This window comes from Schistocerca gregaria, chromosome 4 (genome assembly GCF_023897955.1).
Source record: "Schistocerca gregaria isolate iqSchGreg1 chromosome 4, iqSchGreg1.2, whole genome shotgun sequence".
Lineage (NCBI taxonomy): Eukaryota > Metazoa > Arthropoda > Insecta > Orthoptera > Acrididae > Schistocerca > Schistocerca gregaria.
In genome coordinates this window covers 259,089,447-259,111,301 of record NC_064923.1, presented here as the reverse complement: position 1 = coordinate 259,111,301, position 21,855 = coordinate 259,089,447, and the positions used below count along the sequence as shown (strand labels likewise).

Below are 21,855 nucleotides of genomic sequence, written 5' to 3'. Positions count from 1 at the left end.
AGATTAGAGCCCACACAGAAGCATACCGACAATCCTTCTTTCCACGTACAATACGAGACTGGAATAGAAGGGAGAACCGATAGAGGTACTCAGGGTACCCTCCGCCACACACCGTCAGGTGGCTTGCGGAGTATGGATGTAGATGTAGAAATGTTCAAAATAATTCTGACGCCATCTGTCTGGTGATATCAAAACGTCATTAATAAATAAGAAAAAAAATTCGTTGCCAAGAGTGTGGCCTAGAGACAGGCGTTGACCCGGACCCAGTAGAGTCGTTGGATGATGTTTCCTGACTGCAGTTTCTATCTTTAATTTGTTCCTCGAGACACCTTCTATAGCCCTTCAAAGTTTGTCAGTGTAGTCTTTTTTATTCGCTGTATATTACGCAGTCTACAGAATAGTGCATGATGGAATCAAATACAACCAATTTCACCTTCCTCTTTGCGCGAGGGACGAGAAAAGACATGCATGCATGCTTGCAATGCACTCTAATCTGTCTTATCTTATTCTCCTCGTTCCTATAAGAAATATTTTACATGAAAGGTGATTTGTTGCACAGCTTACATCGAAAAATGGCTAGGCTTCAGTGGGAGGTAAGTCGCCTGCCCTCCAACGATTCCCACTAAAGTTAACATTTAGTGCTGGCTACAGTGAGCTGTTACGATCCTGGGAGTGCGTCTCCTGTCGGACCAGCTTGACAAGAATTCCAAATGTTGTAGCAATACTCTAGAAAGCTGAGGTTTCCTTAAAGTATGTGCCGCAAATTTACAGTATTTTCGAAAAGAATCAGTCTCCAAGTACTTTGTTGCTGTTATCTTGAGGTGGTCAATGCATTTTATAAGGCTTTTTAGTCTTCTTGTTTCGACAAAGAGAAATTGCCCTACCCGTATTAATAAAAAATTGTTCAAATGGCTCTAAGCGCTATGGGACTTAACATCTGAGGTCATCGGTCCCCTAGACTTGGAACTACATAAACCTAACTAACCTAAGGACATCACACACATCCATGCCCGAGGCAGGATTCGAACCTAAGACCGTAGCAGCCGCGTGGTTCCGCGCCTAGGACCGCACGGTCACAGTGGCCGGCCGGTATTAATAGTGCACTATTTGTTTTGGTGTATTAATGCAGTACTCTTTCTTCTCCTTGGAATGCGTCCTTAACCAGCGATAAGTTCATTAAAACCGATAAATCGACAAAGTAGGCAACCAGGTTATTTCAGAAGTGTTCCAAGTTAACGTTAGTAACTTAGTGTACTTGTCACACATGTTCACTTAAAGGTGGTGTGCATTTTACTTATAACAAAAAAGGAGTTCATCATTGCTAGGCAGAAATTTTTCATCTTCCTATCGTCTGACACAAACTGTACTCAAAAGATTTTGAGGAAGTTCGGTCTCTCACTGGCGAAGCGATGTGTGAGAGAAGCACGCTAGCTAACGTCCTCGACTCATCTGTCCTGCGACTCAAGGACAACCACTTTCGCGGTCACTCACAGCAGAGGTTGCTCAGCTGTTGTCCGTGATAGCATCTCAGCTCTAATGAATAGGTGTCCAGTGCTCTTCATGACAGAATGCTAAAGCACGTCACCGGAGTGTGGCGAAAACCTTACAAACAAATACAAAAAATTCATGGCTTCTCAACAGATGCCAACGTTTTTCAGCTTATTATTGCCCCTGTTTATACGACAGTTGCTTTTAAGTACTTAGAATAACTAAACATCAGATAATTGCAAAACTGTAAGACATCTCTAAGCGAGGTTAAGGTTCGCCTTGAGTTCAGAAACTGTCTCTCCGAGCAAATTTAGAAGATTAGATGGAGGAGTTACGTGATTTTTTGACAGACATCAATCTACGCCCATTTACATTCCCATATACAATCTATTAAAGTTTATCGCAGTAGTAGGAAATTACGCTCCAGTCGCATTAATGTGACCATCTGTCACAGGCCTTAATAACCACCTTTTGTAGAGCGGCCTGCAGCAAGACGTGGAGGAGGAGAGTCAGTGAGTTTCTGGAAGGTATCGACAGGGACCTGGAGCCATGCTGACTCCAGTGCTGTGGCCAGCTGTGCTAAGTTTATCGGTTGAAGATCGGGCGCGAACAGCCCGGCCGAGGTGGCCCCATATATTCTCGATTGGGTTTAAACCCGGAGAGTTTGGTCGCCAGAGGAGTGCTATAAACTAATCCTTGTGTTCTCTGAACTAGCCATGTACACTGCGAACTGTATGACACGTTACATTTTCCTGTCATACTGAGGAAGAACAAATTGCTTGTATAGGTGGACATGGTTGCCAAGGGTAGATGCATACTTGTGTTGATCCATTGTTACTTCCACAATGAAAATAACAACCGAATGAATGCCACGAAGACATTCCACAGACCATTACACTCCCTCCTCTGCCCTAGACCCTTCCGACGATTGTTACCCGATGTTTTTTTTTTCAGACGTTTCACGTCAATGGCCATCCGTTTTCTGGAAAGGCTACCTGTTGCCACTCATTGGACGTCCAGGTGCGGTATTGGCGTGCAAAATTCCAAGTTCGTCGCCGATGAATGGCATGAACCAGGCGCCTGGAGTTGGAGGCCGATACGCAGCAATCGCTGAATGGTCATTGAGGAGACACTGTTTACAGCTCCTTCGTTCATCTGGCTGGTCAGTTGCTTAACAGTTGTACGTCCGTTCGCCCGTATACATCTCTGCAGCCGTCACTCAGCCGTGTAATCTGTGGACCGCAGTTCACCACAGTTGCCTCCTCGCAGGTTTTGGATAGGGCCATTTTGCCATGTACGATAAACTTTAACCATGACGAACAGTTTACAAACTCCCTCGTAAATGTTTTGACCCCTGACCCAAAAGACAAAGATTATGCCTTTTTGGACGTCAAATTAATCGCTCCATTTCAATATTACGACAACGACTGCACTGTTTTCCGCGTCCCCCCGGCACGCTTTGTGTACCCTCCAATGCAAGTCCTGCCACTTGCCATCTGTGAGTGGTTATTTCGGGTTTGGCATCGAACATAGGCGGTGGTCACATTAATGTGACTGCACCGTGTATATACATGTATACCACGATTTATCATCGTGAGCTATGATCTCAAGTGATTATCGGTCGTCTGTTCATCACTTCATGTATAGTAAAGAAAGTAAGTTTCAGGCTGTCTGCTACAGCCTAGTTTACACATAACACAGTACCTTTAGCTGTAGTGATTTTCCTGACTGTTACAATACGATACATGAAAACACCAACACCGGGAAGGATAGCAAATAACGAAAGTTTACTCAGTATGCGCATACCGTATAGCAGCAAAAACAGACAATTAAATTTATAGGTGATTTCGGGATGTACAGTAGGCGAAATTTAATACACATGACTACCATCTATAACATTAACATTTGCTCTTACCAAGCTGGGTATCGAGTCGAACTGAGCTTTGAGTACAGCTACCACTCCATGTTGTTTCAGCTATGTACCAGAGATCTTAAATCGTAGTGGTTGGCACGTGGTTACGTGCCATTCTCTCGTCAATGCATGACCACATATTTTCGGTGAGTGAGAAATGTGAAGAACGTGCTGGTGAGGGGCAGCAGTCGAACTCCCGCTATATCGATGTAGGTCAGGCTACCAAGAGCAACATCCAGTCTTGCGTTATCTTCTTGAAACATAAGGTCTAGTAGAGCTCGCAGTAGGGTAAAGCCCCCAGCTTTAATACGCCAGAAATGAACGGCTGCTGTCCAGGTATGCGAACCCGATGGCGCACTATGCCGTTAAGTCAGTAATGGTCCTGTATGACGATAACGAATGCAATATCACGTTTTCGTCGGAGCTTCCACACAAAACGTCTACCATAATGCTGTACGCGCCACCAGAACTCGACCGAAAAGACAGCGTGGTAGCACTCCTGTGTGCAGCAAATTGTTGTGGGCGCACCAACGTCGTGGCGCCGCTGTCTGCTACTGTGTGCAGGGATCCCGCAACAGCGTTCGGCTTGCTGACAGTCCGTGCACCTCCACACATCGTTGCACTGCCCACGTGGATTCTTAACTTGCTGCATCCAAGCCCATTTCTCCACTCAAGGTGTGTGACATGGCTGTACCGCCCCGCAAAATCGTGCGAACAATGCACTGACCAAAAGTATCTGGACACACATATGTAAACCGCAGTTGATCACTAGATGAGACGAAAGGCGAACCCGTCAGCATATGACGAGGCAGGGAGTGTTGTGTTACCAGTAGCGTAGAAGTAGCAGCTGAATGGATCAGTCAGGAGAGCTCAGTGACTTCGAACATGTGGACTAGTCATTGGATGTCGCCTGAGTAACAGATCCATTACGAACATTTCAGCCCTTCTAAAGCTGCCCAACTCAAGTGTTGGTGAAGTGTTTAGGGTCAACCATAGCTAAACCGAGACCATGCAGCAAGCCATATTGACGCAAATTGCGGAGGGGTGGCTGTAAAACAACGCTTGAAATCAGCACAAGGAATCACACATTAATTCCAGTGTACATCTACATCTACATACATACTCCGCAATCCACCAGTGCGTGGCGGAGGGTACCTCGTACCACAACTAGCATCTTCTCTCCCTGTTCCACTCCCAAACAGAACGAGGGAAAAATGACTTCCTATATTCCTCTGTACGAGCCCTAATCTCTCTTATCTTTGTGGTCTTTCCGCGAAATATAAGTTGGCGGCAGTAAAATTGTACTACAGTCAGCCTCAAATGCTGCGGAAATAAAAAAGAATGGGGTCCAATGGTTTAGCAACGCCTGGCTGTCACATCTGTAGTCATGGGACGTTGGATGTGGTGTCCATTGTCCATTAGACAACGGATGGTTGGAAAGGAGTGACTGCGAATGATGAATCACTGAATCACATGATACCGTCGGCTAGTGTGGCCGAGCGGTTGTAGGCGCTTCAGTCTGGAAGCGGGAGACCGCTACGCTCGCAGGTTCGAATCCTGCCTCGGGCATGTATGTGTGTGATGTCCTTAGGTTAGTTAGGTTTAAGTAGTTCTAAGTTCTAGGGGACTGACCACCTCAGATGTTAAGTCCCATAGTGCTCAGAGCCATTTTCACATGATACCCTGCGGCAAGCCGATGGAAAGGTTTGGGTATGGCGAATTACTAGTGAACAACAGTGAGATACGAAAAAGGTGGGGAAGTTTTTTCGTGGATAGGATGTGGTCCCCTAGGAAAACGCTAAATGTGGGTGGATATGGACACATTTTGCACCACTGCCTATTGCGTACAGTAGAGAAACAGCTCAGAGCCGGTGACTGATTGTATCAGCATGACAGTGCACTCTGTCATCTGGAAGGCAATGTTTTGTGGACAACGATTTTGAACTGACTGGCCTACCCATAGTACCTTTCTGAACGCAGTGGAACATCTTTGGCACGAGCCAGAACGTTGACATCACTTCAGACCTCAACCTGCTTAACTGGGTGGTAACGTGCTTACCTCCCATGCAAGCTCGGTTCCCGGCCGGGTTGGAGATTTTCTCCGCTCGTGGACTGGGTGTTGTGTTGTCCTCATTGAAAGTGTCCCCAACAGAGTTGAAGCCCTCATAAAACGAAGGTTGGGCACACCCCATATTAATGTCCACTTTTCATCAGATGCTGCAAAGGGTTCAGTACGGCCCTCCAGAATCCATCGATCTCATGTCAGCATGGCAGTCTGAACATCTCGATCAACACGAGGAGTAATATCCCAGAACAATAGAGCGCACTGTCGACAGGCGACGATCCCACTTCGATCACATTCCACACGTGCTGGTTGACTTTTCCACTTCTCACTCGCGCAAAACACGATATTACCACAGACAACCAACATTCAACTGCGATTGCTGAATGAGCAACCTAACGTGTAGTTTATTTTTGCATACAGAATTTAGATAACGTTACTTCTACCTGCTTTTGTGGTTGCTCTGAAATGCTAATCATTAGCATATCCAAGACAGACGTACACTTCACGCCAATTTCACGTTTACATATTCCCGACATAATGTCGGTAGGACAGCAGCCAATACAATTATAAAAATATATGTTATATTAAAGAGAAAAACAATTCCTACTGTTTGGAAAAATTGTATTTATTTTCTCATAAATCACCTTTCAGCTTCTCAGGCCTCCTCAGGTGACAACTGAATGTCGCAAATACAGATAAATATGACGTTCGACTTTCACAGAAATTATTTGTACAGAAAATACAAAAGTGAAAACTGTTTACATATGGTACATAAGAAATTACATGATTACATTAACTTAAAAAGGGGGTAAAAAAAGTTTTTATGTGGAGACACATATAACAAATGATGAGAACTAAAATGAATTTACAGTTTGAATGTAGTATTTGGAACGAAAAGTTCATTTAACAGGGGAGAAAATGGAAACTGAGTCTGATCGTTTAGTACATGGCTGGCATTCTGTGTCATGTGTTTACTGATTTCCATATTTCCAGTAGGGTCATCTTTCTGTTTTTTTCAGACAGAATGTAAAAATTCACATTCTACATCATATGGATGGCTCTCTGCTAGAAGATGATCATCGAATGTCGAACCTTTCTTCTTTAATCGCCAGCTTCTCTAATTTTCACGTAGCCTAATTGCCAATATATTTTTACAATGCTTGCAAGTGATCATACATATACACCATTCCTAGATAAGGGTTGCATTGTCTCCTTACTATTCTATAAAAATTTTGATATGATATTGGCGTTATAGAATTCAGGTCTGTAGTTGCCAGACTTTTTTGTAAGACTATCTGTAATGTTGACAAGATAGGAAATTTTCCACTAGCCCTTGAAACTAATGAGTGATTGCTGTTGGCCATCGTACAGAAAGTGGGGGGGGGGGGGGGGGGGGGGATGTAATTTTATTCATTTTCTTTTTTCATAGATTATTATCAATCAGGGCAGAGCGCTAGCCATTGTTGAAAGCAATTTGTTTGATGTCGCAGTTTTTATTTTGGGTGCTCGCTACTGAAGTATTTGACACAAATACTTGAGATGCGAGCGATGACGACAGCGAGCCAAGAGATAGCACGAGAATGGGAGTGTGTACCGAAACCCGTAGCTAGGAGGGAAAATAAATAAATTGACGCTATAGACTCAAACAGACTGATTCCTAATTTCACATTTTTATCGCATCTGCCTGTATGGTGTTGGAGTTTTAATAGACAGCAATGAATGTATCTGAGTAACTAGCAGTGTTCACTTTTTACACGGTTTCGGTTCAGTAAGCTATATGGAACGATTTGTTGAACAATCAACAGCTTACATTAATATCAATAATACATATCAAATACCTTTCGTCACAGAACTATCATGTGTACTCGGGTGATTCACGTGAAAAATTTTCCGACGTAATTATGGCCGCAATTAACACACTTTGAACGCGTAATAGTAGTTGAAGCAAGACGCATAGGACATTCCATTTCTGAAATCGTTGGGGAATTCAATATTCCGAGATCCACAGTGTCAAGAACGTGCCAACAATACCAAAGTTCAGACATCACCTCTCACCACGGACAACGCAGTGACCGATGACCTACACGTAACTAACGAGAGCAGTGACGTTTGCGTAGAGTTGTCAGTGCTAACAGACAGGCAATACTGCGTGAAATAACCGCAGAAATCAATGCGGGACGTTCAAAAAACGTATCCGTTAGGTCAGTGCGGCGGAATTTGGTGTTAATGGGCTGTGGCAGCAGACGACTGACGCGAGAGCTTTCGCTAACCGCACGACATCGCCCGCAGCGCCTCTCCTGGGCTCGTGACCGTATCGGTTGGAGCCTTGACGACTGGAAAACCGTGGGCCTGGTCAGATGAGATCCGATTTCAGTCAGTAAGGCCTTGTGGTAGGGTTCGAGAGTGGCGCAGACCCCACGAAGCTATGGACCCAAGTTGTCAACAAGGCATTGTGCAAGCTGGTGGTGGCTCCATAATGCTGTGGGCTGTGCTTGCATCGTATGGATTGGTGGAACCTCTGATCCAACTGAACCGATCATTGACTGGCAATGTTTGTCTGGCTACTTGGAGTCAATCTGCAGCCATCATGGACTTTTATGTTCCCAGACAACGATGGATTTTTATGGATGACAACGCGCCATGGTACAAGTTGTTCGCAATCGGCCGACATGAATCCATCGAACAATTGTGGGACATAATAGTGAGGTCAGTCCGTGCACAAAATCCAGCACCGGCAACACTTACGCAATTATGGACGACTACAGAGGCAGCATGGCTCAGTATTTCTGCAGGTGACTTCCAACGATATATTGAATCCATGCCACGTCAAGTTACTGCACTATGACGGGCAAAAGGATGTACGACACGATATTATGAGGTTTCCCATGATTTTTGTCACCTCAGTTTTTACTAAATTGGACACAGACACACACACACACACACACACACACACACAGACACACACGTAGACACGTGACCGCGCGCGCGCACTTGTTTTCGGGTGGTATGGGATTTTAATACTCTCCGTGTTCGGGATTTATGTAGTTCCTTCATATCAATCAGGCGAATACGATATGCTTCCCTAGAAATGGGAAGTTATACAGAGAAGAAAAAGAGAAAGACTGGGATTTAAGGTCGCTTAGACGGCCACATTATTAGACGTGGCTGAATGGTTTTATGGGAAAGCTCTGAAATTTAAAAAAAGCTGTTCCGGAACTCTGTTGGGCTTCCCCTGCCATATTGCGATTGTCTGCTGCTTTCCCCTTTCTAGAAGTATTTTTAGCAAACAGTACGGTCACGGAGCTACAGTACTTCGGACCCCTCACAACCGCGCGTGGTTAAACGAGGAATCTGTTACATTATTCGTAAATGGCCTAGGAATTTCCACAAGCAGAGATACTGGACCTAGCATGTTGATGACCTAGCGAGTTCTTGGCAAATCGTAGCCTGCCAAGCATAATGCCGGAAGCAAAATTAAATTTATTGGCAGAGGCAAGAAGCTAATGGAGAAAGCTGGAACTCCAGCAAGAAAGCAACGAAAGTTACTTCTGAGATCAGAAAACGTCTGGAAAATACATCCTCAACGAAGGCAAAATGACGGGAGCTACATAAATAAGTTTTTGAAGACGTAAATCCAAATAAAATGCTCCAGTCGTTCAACAATCCCAATACCTTCTCTATGGCAGATCGTGTTTACATGCGGATTAGACCACATACAGTACAAGCCGTATTTTTACAACTGTCAAACATGGCGGAGGTTCTTGTACGTATCTGGCGTCCTCTCCATAATGCAGCGATGGCTCCAAACAAGTTTAGAGAATGCTACTATAAGAAAGGGAAAGCAGATCAGTTCTATGCAGCCCACTGAACTTCTCATTAATAGCGACCACACGAATTTGACCCACTTTGACGTTAAACTTCATCCTTAAATGTTGTCATCAGAGCTGGGAATGTCTGTTTGGCACAACGGCCACAAAAAGTGAACGACATACATAACTGAGCGACTGAGGTCATTACCACTGGTTTCTGGACTCCAAGGAAGGCGCTTTTCGCTTTTATATTCTGATACCTGTTCTGTCTCGTCATTTGGGGTCCAAGTGAAAGTCAACCGGTTCCCTCACGAGTCTGTCCGCAGCAAACCAGTTTCCAGCACAGGCCTTGAATGCAGCAATGTGAATCCCCTGGAAAGCTTTCCAAAATAGGCAGGAGTGCTTGCGTGTTGATATGATCGTCCATATGCATCAGTCTACTTGCTTCTATTCCATATTACGGTAATCACAGTAAACGAATAAAATGCTCTCTTGACGGACTGTCTGACTGACTCACCGTCGCCCAGCCCAAGGATAGAAACTTGAAATTTGAAGAGGGTGTCTCTTATACCGTATACATCGTTTATTAAGGGATTCTTAAAAATTCCGTCCTTAAAGGGGTGAAGTAGAGGATTAAAGGTTTTTTGAACATATGGCACTATTAAAGCAGTTCTGAAACTAGAACTACAAAAACTGATAATTGGTATTTGTTTCCTCTGTCAGAAATTGTTGTATGTGGTTCCGCATTTTTGTTTGCGAACTAAATCATTATTAAACTCCCAGCAAAGCTTTTTTAAAGCTACATCTATGATTACTGACATCCGACTTCTCGGTTAAAACATGGGTGAAACAGGGCCTGGCTGATTCATTAACTCATCATCACCCAGCCCAAACCGCTCAGCATAGAAACTTGAAATTTGAAGAGGGAGTTGCTGTTATGCTACAGGCATCGTTTAGTAGGAATTGTTTGAATTTCCAACCCTGAGGATATGAAGTAGCGTATGAGAGAATTTTTGAAAATTTGTCGCTGTTAAGGCAATTTTGAAGCTAGAAGTACGAAAACTGGTATTTTGTTTCATGGTAAAAAAAAATACGTGGTTCAGCGTTGTTGGAAATTCTACCAAATAAGGCTGAAAATTTGTTTTGAAAGTAAATCATTACTAAATTGTTAATGAAGCATTTTTAAATTGCGTCTATGAGAATTTGTTTTTGACTTCGCAGTTAGATTTAAAGAAATACATGTTTCAGTGTTTTTCGAAATTCAGGGAAAGAAAATTTTTATGGAGATATTTCGTTATGTTCAAACATTTCTAAAGTTACATCTATGAAAATTTGTTACTTGGCTTCTAAGGAAATATATGTTAGGGGATAAAGGCAGGATTAACAAAAGGCTTGGACTCCAGCTGCCAAAACACTTTTTGATTAGAAGTGCATTCGGAAAAGACCATGTTTCTATGGCCTTAGCTAGTGTGAAAAGTTTAGGTGTTGATATTTGTAAACAATATATAAATTGTGCCTAACGTTCTTACTAGAAGCGGCATATGTTCTTAAGTGGCATGAAAGAATTTTCATTTTTAGGGTTCTTATTTCTCTTATGAACCGGCCTTGTTAACCGTGGCCGCAGAGGTTGCTGGATGGTAATGGAAGAGTGCGAGTTCGATGCACTCAGCGATCGTGCATCTCCTACTAATCGGGAAGTCGGTGCTCAATGTGGTGCCCTTCATTATCTACATCTACGTACCTACGCCGCAAGCCACCATCAGCTGAAAAGAGAGCGAGGGAATAACGACAGTCTATATGACACGGTAAGAGCCCTAATTTATTAAATCTTGTGTTCGTGCTATACGCGAAATATACATTGGTGGTATCAGACTCGTTCTGCATCCAGTCGCAAATGCCAGTTCTCCAAACTCCATCAACAGTGTTTCGAGAAAAGAACGTCGTCTTTCTTCAGGGATTCCCAGTTGAGTTCTCGAAACATCTCGAAACACTCGCGTGTTGAGCGCTCAGAGCAGTACCAAATTTAGCAGTACGCCTTTGAACTGCTTCGATGTCTTCCTCCAATACGACCTCGTTGGGATCCCACACACTCGAGCAGTATTCAAGAATGGGTCGCCCATTTGTTCTATACGCCGTCTACATTTGCTCTATACGCTGCCTACACTTTTCTAGAATTCTGCCAACAAACCTAAGTTGACCATGTGCCTTTCCTATTTCCAACCTTATGTGCTCGTTCCATTTTTTATAGCTTTGCAACATTACACCTAGGTGTTTGATCGACGTGGCTGTCTGAAACAGCACAGTATTCGAAGGCTACAGGACTGTATTTCCTATTCATTTCCATTAACTTAAATTTATCTACATTTAGAGTTAGCTATAATTCATCACACCAAATAGGAATTCTGTCTGTCCTGTATCATCCTATAGCAACGACACCTGTCCCATCCTTGTCATTCTAGACCTACAAGTCTGTGAATTCTTCATTTGTGCGGTCCTTAGTTGCTCTACAGTTCCTGTGGGTATTTTCGTTCTGAGTTCCAAATACAAGAAAATGCATGTTCTTTTTTATCCACCAAACACGTTTCGCTTTATTGAGGTAAGGCATCACCAGTGGTCTGTAAATAAAGACATTTACAATTTGATTTGTATTTTAAAATGGAAAAACACAGTTCGTTAACAGTATGTTGCTTTTTACTTACTGTGATATCCGTTTGGTATCTCGCCTACATGGGGAAATGTCGTCTGCTAGCACATCTTTGGTGTTTTTCTTCATTAGACACTGATACTTTTAGTCTAATTTTTAGTTGCACTGAAGAATTATGCATTTCTTATGTTTAACACAGCACTATTTTTGCACACCGCTGTTTTCTGTTTATTTTTATACCTTTAAGTGTATTGTGTTTTCTGTTTTGTAGTGTTGCCAACATAACATTGCCACTAGTTGCCTTTGACCTATACTGTTTTTTTTTAACCTTGGTTAATTGTATGTGTGTAATTATATGTAATTAGGTTGCTGGGTACTTATATACGTAGACCAAGAAATATTGAGAAAAATATGAATATCGTAACAATCAGTAAAGACAGACGCCTGTTCCCTTTCCAAGGAAATGTTCACGTACACAAAACATTAACACAAAATAAACTGTTGCTCAGGGACCAGAGGAATATTGAATACCAGACACTATATATAATAACTGAGGAAATGGCTTGGAAAAGAGCCTTTTCCATCCTTCACCCTATCCCACCCAATCCCTCCCCCATCCCCTTCTCATTTCATTTCTTGCTCCTCACCTTCTCGTCCAACTCACACTCCATCACACTTACGACCACTTATCATGGCTTCTCCACCCCCACCCCCCCGACCCCCACCACCCGCCACTTAAAAAAAAATAAAAGCTCCATCACTGTTCCTTCACCACTCTTACACAGCATATAAAAACACAGCAACATAATTACATACAATTACACACATACAATTAACTAACATGCAAAAAATATATAGGTCAAAGACAAACTAATGATAATGTTGTGTTGGCAACACTACAAAACACAAATCACAATATACACTTAGAAGTATAAAAATAAACAGCAAACAGTGATTTGCGAAAAAGTGTGTTGTATAAAACATGAAAAATGCTTAACTCTGCAGAACAACTAAAAATTAGACTACAATAATCAGTGCCTAATGAAGGAAAACACCAACGATGTGCTAGCAGACGGTATTTCCCGATGTAGGGAAGAAGCCAAGCAGAGATCATCGTAAATAAAAAGCAACATATTGTTAAAGCACTGTTTTTCGGTCTTAAATATAAGCCAAATTGTAAATGTCTTTAATTACAGATCACTGATGAAGCCTTACCTCAATAAAGCGAAGCGCTTCTGGTGGATAAATAAAAACACACACACACACACAAATTTTCTTGTAGTTGTACCGACAGAACGAAAATATCCTCAGGAAGTCCGTACATGTCTGTATATGTGTATTACTTTTTTCTTGTTTCTGAAATATAAGACAAAGACATGTTCAAAATACTTGTAAAAGAGATCTAATGTTCTTTTCAGACATGTTAAGAACTCTTTATAGCCCATTTAATGGCACTGCGGTAACACTTTGGACATATTGAGTATGTGTGAACTGCCTATTATACAGCAGGTGAAAAATTGCTGACTAAAAACATAGTTTAGTGACCTCAGAAACCTTGCGATGACACTAGAACCTTTACCGTGTGTTCACTGGGTCAGTTAACGGTTCTGAGCACCATGGGACTTAACATCTGAGATCATCAGTCCCCTAGAACTTAGAACTACTTAAACCTAACTAACGTAAGGACATCATACACATCCCTTCCCGAGGTAGGATTCGAACCTGCGACCGTAGCAATCGTGCGGTTGCGGACTGAAGCGCCTAGAACCGCACGACTACCGCGGCCGACACTGGGTCAGTTAAAACTACAGTTACGCCTGACACCGGATATTACGTGCATATTTTACGTGCATAAATAAGGCATCTTGGAACCACAGAAATATGAAAAACAATCACTTTCAGAGCATCGAGCACATCACACAAATGCTGCATTTTTACATTTGCTACGGTACCATTACAATATGAAACCAACAGAACTGATCTGGAGCCAAGCTGAGGGATTTGGCCCGAGAAGTAACACGACGGTTAAGCTGCCAGACGTACTGGAACTAACGCACGCAGCTTTTTCACACGTCACTGCCGAACGCTGGCGTGATATAGAACGGCTCGTCATAAAAGAGAAAAATGCTGCGCCTGGTTGCCTACGAGGATTCTGATGTTGATAGGCTTGTTATCAACGTAGCAGGTGACATTTCGAGAACTGAAATGTATTTCTTGGATTCCGATACGGAAGGAGCTAAGAGATCACCAGACTGTACGCAATACCTTCAGTGGGTTCAATATTTAACTATATGGTGAAATCCTTCAATACTCTCTTACGTTACACACAGCTTATGCAGAAAAATTAAGCTTTGGTTAAGTCAGGAATTTTCATAATTCTTGTTTTTGATTACAATAGTACGTTAGCTAAAAACGATAACGTGTTGCGCTTTTCGTCTAGTCGTCTAAGGAGCGTATTGTGGGATATTTGAAGTGTATTACTTCATTCCGCTCACAAATTAAATGACATTAGAAGCTGTTTTGCTCCTCTGCTCGTCTTTTTTTACGTGTGAACTGCAGCCGGCTGAACCGTGAATTTACTTTCAAAAGCTTTTCTTAAGAATTTACTTTATTTACTAGCGACTCATCAAGAACATTAACACATTTAATCACATTATGTGAGCGTGGAAGTAGTTGCCAGTGGGTAACTGATGAAAACAAATTAAATTTCAACAAATGGATATTTTATTACTAAAACCCCTTTCTTCTTTAAAACAAACACAGATTAAAAAATTATGTTCAGAAAGTACCCTCTAAATATAAAGTTACAATTTATTCAGAGACAGAAATAACATTTTTTTAAACTGTATGAGCTTTCGGGCTGAGAAGCTTGTCGTTCCCTTTTAACACGGCCGTAGTCACGACCGCTCACAACAACCTCTGAAAGACAACACTGGTGCAAATCTGCCACACACCAGATTACTTTGAACTAAAAATTTTAACAACTCACACAAACACATAAACTATGCACCCCGTAGGAGGGATGGAAATGATACAAAACACTCACATTAAAAAAAAAAAAACTACTTGCCACCGAAAGTGCAACTTGTTTTTAAAAGAAAACTCTTACGGTGGAAGGGTGGCAACTTTATATACTAAAATGACGATTTAAATAAAAACCCATGAAATGAAGTGTTACATAAAATGTACAATGATAGGCAATATAAAACATATTTCAGGAATTCAGCCTTTACATCTTAATCAATTAATTCGTTAACACAGAATACGACAAACATGACAGAGGCAGCTATTACTATACGGCAGACCGACAGACAGACAGACAGATACTAACTGCCTAACAAATGCGGACGAGAGACAGGCGAGCAAGCTGGGGACGAGAGACTGACTAAGAAAACAAGTAGAATTTAACAAGTAAATGAAACAACATATCACGAATCACTTAACTTCTAATAAACTGCGCTGTCTGGCGAAGACCTGGCGCAGACCCCCAAAACGCTCTCCCGAGCCGTCCGCTGCAGCCGCTTCAACGGACGCAGGAAGGCGCGCCGATCTCCCGTCTCACGGCGTCGCAGCTCGCGCCGGCCAGCCCGATGTCGTGGGTTGATTCCTGTTGCTCTCGTGTCGGCCACAAAGCCACTATCCCTCGCTATACGTCGCGGCCCACTGGATTGAGGTGGCGACCTCACATGCGCCGACGCTCAAGATGGACACGTCATCTTGTGTCCCAGTGCCTGACCGACCAACCGATCGATCCAACCGCCAATTACCATTGCCTGAACAAACTCGAGCAGACTGGTGGCCTAACACATACTAGCACTCCGAACGACAGACAGACTCTGACTGGCCCACACTGACCCGGCTGACCAACTGACCAGACTCCCCCTAGCGCCACTTAAATGCACGTGAAGAGCCAACCTTTCCCCTTTCCCACCAGAGGGAGACACCAGAGCTGCGATTGCCACAGCGGCGCCACCACCAGAAACGGAGGGCGACTGCTTCACACTATGTGCTTCGGCGCGCTCTTCAAAACAGCCATTTTTACCACGGCTCACTGGCCACGTTACAGCAGGATAGCTGTACCAGCTGACAGGCCAGTGCTGTACAATCTAAATTCGCTGGTAAAGCTGTTGTCCCGTATTATCGCTAAGTCGATGTGCGCGCAAAGCACAGCACAAATGGTACCCTTAGACGAGTGTAACCCGAAATGTTTGCGTGGTAGAGTAATTATGGTGTACATAGGTGGGGACAGTGTTTGCGCAGCTATCGCTGTCGTAGTGTAACTGAGGCATAATAGGGGGAACCAGCCGGCATTCGCTGAGGCACATGGAAAACCGCCTAAAAACCATCCACAGGCTGGCCGGCACACCTGACCTCGACTCTAATCCGACAGGCGGATTCATGCTCGGGACCGGCACGCCTTCCCACGCGGGAAGCAGCGCGTTAGACTGTGCGGCTAGCCTGGCGTGCTGTACTTGACAGTACTCGGAGACAGCTTAGCTGCAGTCCCACGTGAAACGGAAATCCAGTGATGTTCCAGCAAACGCGGAAGAATACATAGTGAAATGTTTACATCGGGTTTATTCTTATTATGAATGGATTATAGCTTCTTCAAGGGTGGAATCGACTGGCTAGTGCCGCAAGGGGAAATTTTATCAACCGTTTTGGCGACTATGTTTGAATATTTTTGAGTTAATAAAATCGTTATCGTTACTTTACGCTACTGACCGGATTTCATTTGAATGCCCCATATTTTTGAAGCGTAAACTTTTCAATTAATTTCAACCTAATTGTTCTCAGCGAGAAATGTAACAGTGTTTCAGGACTTTCTTTACATATCACAATTTACTGTACACTCGTAACTTTGTCCTACGTTTTGTCCTAATATTTTGATGTAACAATGTACTCATGTCTGCAGTACGTTACAAACTCTTTCAAGCAACGTCGGGTCATTTTGTAAATCGTCACAAGACTACATTCCACTGGTCCAGTTCTTCACCGTAGCAACACTTCGCTTTTGACATGATCCCAGAGAGAAATATCCAGATGATTCATGTCTCATGATCTTTGTAGTAAAATGTCCAGCTGTACTATCACACACCTACCACATTTCCCAACCATGGGCCATGAGTGAAATTTGACTTAGTTACATGGGAACTTAGTTGAAAAGTAAAACTTCCAAATACTTCTGGTCTAACTAGGTCAGTATGTCGTACTGCAGTCAGTGGCAGTCCGTAGCCACGCATGCGCCGTTTGGGACACATGTATATGTGGGCGTTTCCTCTGCTATTATTGTATACCTTCACCAGTGTTAGTTTTCCCTATTATGGTTTAAACATAACTGAACTACTTCCCTGTTTCTTAGAGGTAACTTAGAAACAAGCTGCAGTGAGATTTGAAAAGAACCATCATCAAAACACAAGGAAACAACTTAGAACCAGCTGTCTATATCTGCAGAGAAGCAAGTGTTGACTGTCTCTCTTACAGTGCTGGAAACGAGAAATCTTCAACCGCCTTTCATAATCTAGCTGCACGTTCCTCCATTCAAACAGTGGAAGATTTAAAAAAATAATATCTACATCTGCATCTACATGACTACCCTGCAATTCACATTTAAGTGCTTGGCAGTGGGTTCATCGAACCACAATCATACTATCTCTCTACTATTCCACTCCCGAACAGCGAGCGGGAAAAACGAACACCTAAACCTTTCTGTTCGAGCTCTGATTTCTCTTATTTTATTTTGATGATCATTCCTACCTATGTAGGTTGGGCTCAACAAAATATTTTCGCATTCGGAAGAGAAAGTTCGTGACTGAAATTTCGTAAAAAGGTCTCGCCGCGACGAAAAACGTCTATGCTGTAATGACTTCCATCCCAACTCACGTATCATATCTGCCACACTCTCTCCCCTATAACGTGATAATACAAAACGAGCTGCCCTTTTTTGCACCCTTTCGATGTCCTCCGTCAATCCCACCTGGTAAGGATCCCACACCGCGCAGCAATATTCTAACAGAGGACGAACGAGTGTAGTGTAAGCTGTCTCTTTAGTGGACTTGTTGCATCTTCTAAGTTTCCTGCCAATGAAACGCAACCTTTGGCTCGCCTTCCCGACAATATTATCTATGTGGTCCTTCCAACTGAAGTTGTTCGTAATTTTAACACCCAGGTACTTAGTTGAATTGACAGCCTTGAGAATTGTACTATTTATCGAGTAATCGAATTCCAACGGATTTCTTTTGGAACTCATGTGGATCATCTCACACTTTTCGTTATTTAGCGTCAACTGCCACCTGATACACCATACAGCAATCTTTTCTAAATCGCTTTGCAACTGATACTGGTCTTCAGATGACCTTACTAGACGGTAAATTACAGCATCATCTGCGAACAGTCTAAGAGAACTGCTCAGATTGTCACCCAGGTCATTTATATAGATCAGGAACAGTAGAGGTCCCAGGACGCTTCCCTGGGGAACACCTGATATCACTTCAGTTTTACTCGATGATTTGCCGCCTATTACTACGAACTGCGACCTTCCTGACAGGAAATCACGAATCCAGTCGCACAACTGAGACGATACCCCATAGCTCCGCAGCTTGATTAGAAGTCGCTTATGAGGTACGGTGTCAAAAGCTTTCCGGAAATCTAGAAATACGGAATCAACTTGAGATCCCCTGTCGATAGCGGCCATTTCTTCGTGCGAATAAAGAGCTAGCTGCGTTGCACAAGAGCGATGTTTTCTGAAGCCATGCTGATTACGTGTCAATAGATCGTTCTCTTCGAGGTGATTCATAATGTTTGAATACAGTATATGCTCCAAAACCCTACTGCAAACCGACGTCAATGATATAGGTCTGTAGTTAATTGGATTACTCCTACTACCCTTCTTGAACACTGGTGCGACCTGCGCAATTTTCCAATCTGCAGGTACAGATCTATCGGTGAGCGAGCGGTTGTATATGAGTGCTAAGTAGGGAGCTATAGTATCAGCGTAATCTGAAAGGAACCTAATCGGTATACAATCTGGACCTGAAGACTTGCCCGTATCAAGCGATTTGAGTTGCTTCGCAACCCCTAAGGCATCTACTTCTAAGAAACTCATGCTAGCAGATTTTCGTGTTTCAAATTCTGGAATATTCCATTCGTCTTCCCTGGTGAAGGAATTTCGGAAAACTGTGTTCAATAACTCCGCTTTAGCGGCACAGTCGCTGATAACAGTACCATCGGCACTGCGCAGCGAAGGTATTGACTGCGTCTTGCCGCTTGTGTACTTTACATACGACCAGAATTTCTTCGGATTTTCTACCAAATTTCGAGACAATGTTTCGTTGTGGAACCTATTAAAGGCATCTCGCATCGAAGTACGTGCCAAATTTCGCGCGTCTGTAAATTTTAGCCCATCTTCGGGATTTCGCGTTCTTCTGAACTTCGATCCTCTCTTCTTCTTCTAATGAGCAAGAGCAATGACGTTTGATACTACACCAACAATTCTCAAAGACGAATCCCATAGAGAAATTTCCAGTAGTCATACGGCAATTTTTTATAATGCACGCCGGCCTTTGTGGCCGAGTGGTTCTAGCCGCTTCAGTCCGGAACCGCGCTGCTGCTACGGTCGCAGGGTCGAATCCTGCCTCGGGCATGGATGTGTGTGATGTCCTTAGGTTAGTTAGGTTTAAGTAGCTGTAAGTCTAAGGGACTGATAACGTCAGACGTTAAGTCTCATAGTGCTTAGAGCCATTTGAACCATTTATAATGCCCCTTCCCGATAATTCCTGCATTTACCAGGTGTAGAAGAATGAAACAGTAATTCCTCTATAGATGGTGCTAGCAATCAGTGTAGAGCCCGTGAGACCTAGAGAGCCTATATAGAGGGAGCGAGTGGCCAATGGTGATAGCGTCGGTAATTGGCTGAGAGCCGAAGACGCCATGTTTTTACCAAACTGACGCTGACTTGGTACGAGTATAAATAGACACTGTGTGTGATTCTGTACTATTGGTTCTCTTCAACGCTTCGAACGCCAATTCCATTGTACAATTATGTACAGGTTGTAATATGGTAGGTATTGAAGGACTTTTGCATGCTCTCTGTCGATTCTATTTTTGTAAATTACTTTATAGTCACTCTGTTGCTCGGATCTATGACGATACTTTTCGAACTTCACAGCAATTTTAGAGGCAAAATTTTTATTTAAAGTGATTTACTGAGTGTCACTCATAATATGAATTACAAAATCATTAAGAACAGTCAAGAGGAATGCCTGGTTGCTCCGCTGTTGGGTGCAAAAACCGAAGAGAAGATGGATGTATGATGCTTGTTGTAATCCGAAGGTCGTGAGTTGGAATCCTCCTCTATCCAGGTTTCCTTTAAACGTTATTTTCTAGACTTTTAATGGTTCTTGAGTTCAAAAAAATGGTTCAAATGGCTCTGAGCACTATGGGACTTAATATCTATGGTCATCAGTCCCCTAGAACTTAGAACTACTTAAACCTAACTAACCTAAGGACATCACACAACACCCAGCCATCACGAGGCAGAGAAAATCCCTGACCCCGCCGGGAAACCGAACCCGAGAAACCGAGCGTGGGAAACGAGAACGCTACCGCACGACCACGAGATGGGGGCGGTTCTTGAGTACGACGACGTGTTTTATGATGTATACGGAACCCTAAGTCTACGTACTTCCAACTGGCGACTTGCGCTTGGCTCTGTAGTCTTGGCTATTCACATTCCTGATATTATAATTATTGTGTGGATATTCAGTTACCTATTTTGAATTACTTTCTGCTGTTTCAGTAGAGTACCTAAGTAATGATATTTTTCCCATTTTCTGTGGTACAGAGCTGCTAAAAGTGTGTACAGAATGACGTGCTTTGCCAACATAAGAAAATGTTTATAAGATCGACACATACTTATAATGCATTATGTTTGGGCGGAAAGATACAAGAGTTTGCCAATTTCAGCGATGAATATCCGCACGGAAAAATCTGAAATAGCATCATGTACTCCGAGATACATTAAATGAAACTATTTCTTATTAATCAGTTGTCAATGTTTATACAGCATCATAAAATACAACTGTTGAAATTCGGCAGACATACACACTGCTTCACGATACTTCCATTTACTCACAAATTTATTAGGCCTATATAAACATAGACGAACGGCATCTGTCTTAATCATGTACCGAGTATTAAGCTAGAACTGCTTTGGTGTCATGCGTCAAACACATGCCTTAATTGACTCGCGAAGTGGCTAGCTTTCTGCTTGCGTTGCTACCTAACTGCACACCCCGCGCGCAATCTGGTAAAAGCATGGCGGCCTCGGGTCGGTTGTCCACTCTCTCGCTATATAGGCTCTAGTGAGAACAGGTCCGCAGCGCCACCTGCTTCCTGTAACGGCTGACGACGAATGTCAACTCCCAGTAACCCAAGTTCCGTACACTGCCGTAAAGATGTCGAGTTTTGTGTCTACGAACTACGATTTGCGGACAGCATTGGTTTTCTGTTATTATTTGAAGAAAAATGCCGAGGAATCGCATCGAATGCTTGTCGAAGCTTTCGGCCGACATGTTTTTGGGAAAACAGTGTTTCGAGTGGTTCAAAAATACAAAAGCGGTGAGTTAGACGAGAGAAACGACGAGCGCGGGAAACCACCGAAAAAGTTCTAAGACAAAGAATTGCTGGCCTTATTGGATGAAGATGATACAGAAACTCAAAGGAACTCGCTGAACAAATGAATGTGACTCAGAAAGCCGTTTTTATTCGGTTGAAAGCTATGATAAAGGTGCAGAAAGTGGGATAATGGATTCCGCATGAACTGAATGAAAGACAGCAAGTAAATCGAAAGACTACTTGTGAAATGCCGCTCACCAGACGCAAAAGAAAGTCGTTTCTCCATCGAATAGTGACAGATGATGAAAAATGGGTATACTGT

The 21,855-nt window shown here is 43.0% G+C and overlaps 1 protein-coding gene across 5 annotated transcripts in view; it reads left to right on the top strand.

The window, feature by feature from the left end:
* LOC126267438 (adipocyte plasma membrane-associated protein Hemomucin-like) overlaps window positions 1–21,855 on the top strand; it is a 250,578-nt gene that overhangs the window by 107,429 nt on the left and 121,294 nt on the right. Inside the window, exon 2 of one of the 5 annotated variants that reach the window (XM_049972702.1) lies at window positions 10,853–11,079. The exons of the other annotated variants lie outside the window; for them this stretch is intronic. The gene's annotated coding sequence lies outside the window, so the exon portion shown is untranslated. The remainder of the gene's footprint in view (window positions 1–10,852; window positions 11,080–21,855) is intronic. 5 annotated transcript variants of the gene reach the window in all.